The sequence below is a fragment of the Trichosurus vulpecula genome, chromosome 3 (assembly GCF_011100635.1).
Source record: "Trichosurus vulpecula isolate mTriVul1 chromosome 3, mTriVul1.pri, whole genome shotgun sequence".
NCBI classification, from domain to species: Eukaryota; Metazoa; Chordata; class Mammalia; order Diprotodontia; family Phalangeridae; genus Trichosurus; species Trichosurus vulpecula.
The window spans coordinates 174974392-174980135 of NC_050575.1; the positions used below are offsets into that span (position 1 = coordinate 174974392).

The 5744-nt window shown below is 40.0% G+C and overlaps 1 pseudogene; it reads left to right on the plus strand.

The window, feature by feature from the left end:
- The first annotated feature begins 4381 nt into the window (after positions 1-4381).
- On the plus strand, positions 4382-4919 carry LOC118844500 (annotated as a pseudogene).
- Positions 4920-5744: the final 825 nt, after the last annotated feature.

Below are 5744 nucleotides of genomic sequence, written 5' to 3' on the forward strand. Positions count from 1 at the left end.
TTTCAACTTCCTCCCGTGTCTCCTGGCTCTGTCTTACAGAACAAATGGTCAAGTCAATTCAATAGACATTTATTAAGTGTTTACTAAGTGCCAGGCACTATGGGGAATATAAATACAAGCTAAAAAGAAAGACAGTCCTGTCCTCAAGAAGTTTATGTTCTCATGGGGGAAGGCAACACATAAAAAGGAGCAGAAAAATAGGGAGGGGCATATTGGTAAAGTCCAGAGAGTCAGAAGCAGAGTTGAGACAGGAAATGACCTTCATTTGTCATTCTTACACAAAATGGAAGTTCTGGGTAACTTACCAATAGCAGAAGGGGCCTTCAGGGATGAAGGAGTGTTCCAGGGTAAGACTACAGGGATGAAAAGAAATTCAGAAAAAGTTTAAATCCTTCTTTTTTATATCCTCTGAGCCATCTTTTCAAATTCTTTCAACAGATCCTCATAATGCATAGACATAGGGCCCTTTATCCAACATTCTGAATGCTTTCCAACTTATCAGTGCCCTTCCTGAACAAAACACTCCAGATATAGTCTGACCTAGCAGTATAGACACGCTATCATCTTTTTATTCCCAGAGCTATGCCTCTCTTAATGTAGTTCAGGATTTCATTAGCTTTTTGCATTAGCTGTAGATTTATATTGAACTTTTAATGTACTAAAATTCTCAAGTTTTTTTTTTCAGACAAACTATTGTTTAATCACATCTCCTTTATCTTTTATTTGAGAAATTAAGTTATTGAACCCAAGCATAAAACTTTACATTTTTTCCTATTGTTGAAGAGTTTATTTAATACTCTGTGAATTTCTCTTCTTTAGTTAAAGCACTGTTCTTTATTCTTGTTCATCCTTTGTTTTTGAAGAGGACCAATGACATCATGAGGTGATGTCTTGTGAATTGGATTTAAGTGAGGCAGAGCTGCACCAAGTCATCAACTGCACTCTCTCTTCTGGTGGTGAGACAAAAGTCAAGAGGACTGGTGATGGTTCAGGATGCAGTGGATGACCTTGGCGTCTTTGATGTCTGACCAGCTCTAAGCTCTCCACAGTGTCTGCTTTAGTTGCCTTCATGGCTGTTAGAACACATTGTTCTCATCTACCCATTCCAACAGGGGAAATCTTCGCATGCTTAGTGTAGACATTCCCATAACTCACAGATGGATTTAGGGCCTATCAGTTACCTTCAATCTCCTATACCGATTGCCAAGATAGTTTTATCAGGGTGTGGCCACTGAGCATTCTACAGCTTCTTGGAACCACAAGTGAGAGTTGAGTGACAGGTAGACACCAAAGGTAGATGGGCAACCCTGAAAAGGACTCAGCAAACCCTTATGCCAGAAATGCTAGTCCTCCCTGAACCCCGCATACATCTCCCTTTATTCTTACAGCTATAAGGAAAGAACATGGATACATGTACTGATGGATATCTAAACCAAATCCTTTACTAAACTGTATAAAATCTGAACATTTTATAATCTCAGACTTGGTTGAGAAAATAAGACAAATGGGCATAGTGTAGAGTTGGAAGACAGATGAGGGGAATAAGTAACCTATTAACAAGATATGTTTAAGGCAAGTTAGGACAAAGCAAAATTTTCCATGATAAAGAAAATTTCTCTAAGTCCTTCAAGGACTTAATCTATCCACAGCCCTTGGTAATAATATTAATTTTTCTAGAAGTACAACAGTGTAAAATAGACCTAGAACTTTGATTCCACACTATTACATTTCATCTTATTAGATTCATCTCAATGTCTTAGACCGTTTAGATCTTTTTAGATCCTCATCCAGTATGTTAACCAGGGGTGTCGCTGAAAAATGTTTAATAGCGAGTTCTCTGAAAAAACAATTTATGTATATATACTTTTAAAGTTTAATCTGCATTATTAACATTTTATCCATCACTTCATCTAGATAATCAATAAAAAAAATCCTGATTTGTAGAATTTGCCAATTTCCAAGGTATAAAACTTATAACTCAGTTGTTGTGAACTGATACAAGTCAGCTCCAGCATACCATTGGTATTAACTCTCTCCTTGTTTTGTGTCCCCTGAAAATAAGCAGCCATCTGTCTTTATCCGAGTTATTAATAAAAGTGGTAAGCAGAACAGGAATAAATACAGATCTTTGTGGCGCTCCACTGTAGACCTTCCAAGTTGGCATCAAGCTCTTAGTGACTACTCTTTAGGTCTGGCCATTCAACTAGTTCTGAACATATGTAATTGTCCTATAGTCCAGTCCATATATCTCTGCATCTTCTCCACAAAACAGCAAGAGATTCATTATCAAATCTGTTGCTAAAATCAGGATAAACTATTTACACAGTATTTTCCTGACCTACCAGTTTTCAGGATAAATTATACGTGTGTATGTGTGTGTATATATGTGCGTGCATGTGTAGGGGTAGACACACACATACATGCACACAGTAGTCTCCTGACTTACCAGTTTAGTAACCCTGTCCATAAAGAAAATAAAATTAGACTGGAATAGCCTGCTCTTGGGGAAGTCACACTGGATCGTTATGATTACTGTTTCCTCTTCTAGATATTCACTAGCTCTCTTTAATGTTATGTTCTGGAATTTTGTCAGGAATTAAATTAAAACTCACTAGTATGTAGTTTAAATACAAATACAAGCAGTAAAGAAAGACAGTCCCTGCCCTCAAGAAACTTATATTCTAATGGGGGAAGGCAACACATGAAAGGGAGGGGCAACAATTTATGGTCATCATGATTCAGTGCCACGCTGAGAACAACGGGTGAGTAATTTGTCTTTTTGAAGTATATATGTGACTCTGTTTGAAGAATCATTTAGACTCATGAAATACTTGATTATGTGAAAATGGGTTGACTTGATTCCTTTTCTCAGACTTCATTTACTTGCATGTTTTTGTTTCTGCATCTAAAGAGTTTTCTTGCTCAAAGTGCTCACAGTACTTGAAGGTGGAGAATAATTAAAAACGCTCCCTGAAACCCTTATGTGTGTCTAGGGTCTCTTACTTCACAAAACCATTCATTTTTCATCTCTCTTCATTTTCTCATCTGTTAAATGGGTTAATAATATTTGTACTCCCTATTTCACAGAGCTGATGTAAAGAGAAGTACTCTGTAGGTTGTGAAGAGCTAAAGAATTGTAAACAATTCACATTATTAATTGCCATTATTATCAGGGCAGGAATTCCTTCAGGAGATGAATTTTGAAGGATATGTTACGATATAGATTAGCAATTCCCTGCCAGGTGTGTTGGCACACCCCTGCAATCCCTGTTTCTGGGGAGGCTGAGACTAGCTCTCTCAAGCTGAGTTCTGAGCCGCAGTGGGCTGAGCTGGTTGGGAGCCTGCACTAAATTCTTCATTAATACGGTGAACTCTCAGAAGCGGGGTGTGTGTATGAATGGTGGGGATGGTTAATAAGTTGTTTAAAGAGGGGCAAACGGATCCAGGACAGAAATGGAGTAAGTCAGAATTCCTGTGCTAACCATAATGGGTCCAGGCCTAAAAGTTGCCCTTGCATTTCTAGCAAGGTCATAATCAAAATAATAACACTGACAACAACAATAATAATAGCTAACATACAGCGCTCACTACGTGCCAGACACAAGTTACTGTTTTACTGCGCTTTACAATGATTATCTCGTTTGGTTCTCACAACAACCCTGGGAGCCAGGTGCTATTATGATCCCCAGTTTACAGATGAGGAAACTGAGGCAAACGGAGGTTATGTGACTTGCATAGGGTCTCACAACTGGTAAGTGTCTGAAGCCAAATAGAACTGGGGCCTTCCAGACTTGCAGGTCCAGTGCTCTATCCATGATGTCACCTAGCTAGAAGACTCAGTCTGGAAAAGGAAAATAGACCATATTCATAGCAGTTCACTACAAGAGGAGAAAGGGAAGTATGACCAGATGGCAGGAAAACATGAGGAAACTGAATTTCCAGTACTGTTAGTAGGCAACTATATGTGTTTAGGTGGCTGCATTAGAACGGTCTGACCTTCTAGTGTTATTTTGTGATATCATGGCTAAGGTGGACTCGGGTGGACTTGGATCTAACACCTATAAGTTCATGGATTTGGGTCATGACTACATTTTGATTAGCAGCTATTCTTGTCTTCGTTATGTTTATTATACTGTATGTGTATTTCTATATGTGTCATATCCCACGTCAGACTTAGGTCAAGGACTCTGTGTTAGGGGCCTCTTTTATCTCTGCCGGCACTTAACACAGTGCTTTATATATAGCAAATATTTTCATAAGTGGTTGAATTGTGATCATTTGTTTTAACTAAGGTCTCTTTAATTTACTACTGTCTTGATATCCGTCTATAAAAGTTAAAGTGTGGCATTTGCAGATTGGCAGGGAGTGAGGCGGCAGCACCATGAAGGCCTCAGGCACCCTGAGAGAGTATAAGGTAGTTGGATGCTGCCTGCCTACTCCCAAGAGTCCAGTGCCACCTCTTTATCGGATGTGGGTCTTTGCTCCTAATCATGTTGTAGCAAAGTCCTGATTCTGGTACTTTGTTTCTCTGTTGAAAAAGATGAAGAAGTCTTCTGGAGAAATTGTATACCGTGGACAGGTCTTTGAAAAGTCCCCTCTTAGAGTGGAAAACTTTGACATCTGGCTATGCTATGATACCAGCAGTGGGACCCACAACATGTACAGGGGTAAAGTACAGGGACCTGACCGCTGCTGGTGCCGTTGTCACTCAGTGCTACCGAGATATGGGAACCCACTACCATGCCCGGGCCCGCTCCATCCAGATCATGAAAGCTGAGGAAATTCCTGCCAGCAAGTGCTGCCGGCCCACAGTCAAGCAGTTTCACGACTCCAAAATCAAGTTCCCTCTGCCCCACAGAGTTGTGTGTCACCAGGACAAACCACGCTTTACTACCAAGAGGCCCAACACCTTCTTCTAAGTGCAGAGACAAGAAGGCACCTGTTTTATTTGATCTGTTTAAATAAATTTCTCAATTAAAAAAAATAAGTTAAAGTGTGTGAATTTCCTAAGAGTGCGTGTATAGGTGTACATGCATGTATTTGAATTTCACAGGCCTTGTATTTCTTAGAAAAAATTAGACCATCTCCGTATAGTTTCATGATGGTTATCATCATGTTCTCAGCATTTCCTGTGACATAACATCCTTTTCCTGTCAGGAAGCTCCTCCCACCACATGTGACTTAGGCTTCCTGTGATGTAAGTAGGTCACATGGCCTATTAATGGGTGGGAAAGATCTTCAAACCTAATTGCTACTACACGACTACATACCAGGCTAAGTGCTAAGTGCTTTATAAATATTATCTTCATTTGATCCTCACAAAACCCCTGTGGAGTAGGTACTATTGGTGTCCCTGTTTTGTAGTTGAGGAAACTGAGGCAGATTGATATTAACTGACTTGCTCAGGGTCACACAGTTAATAAGCATCTGAGACCACATTTGAACTCAGGTCTTCCTGACTCCAGGCCCAGTACTCTCTCCACTGCGCCACTTAGTGGTCTCTAGTCATAGATTGAATGTTATCTGAGGACCAGCCTAAGTTCAGTGTCTTCACCGCCAGGATAGCTACAGGCTGAATTTATTTTTGGTCACAGAAACTCAAAAAGACAGTCTCCTGGGTTATAGAGGGTTTGTAATCTGCTTTAGTGGATGGAATGCCCACACCAACAAAATCACAGGCCCTTCAAAATATTTGCCCAGGCAACCATTTCATGTGGAAACACCCCTAATCCCAGAAGTGTTTC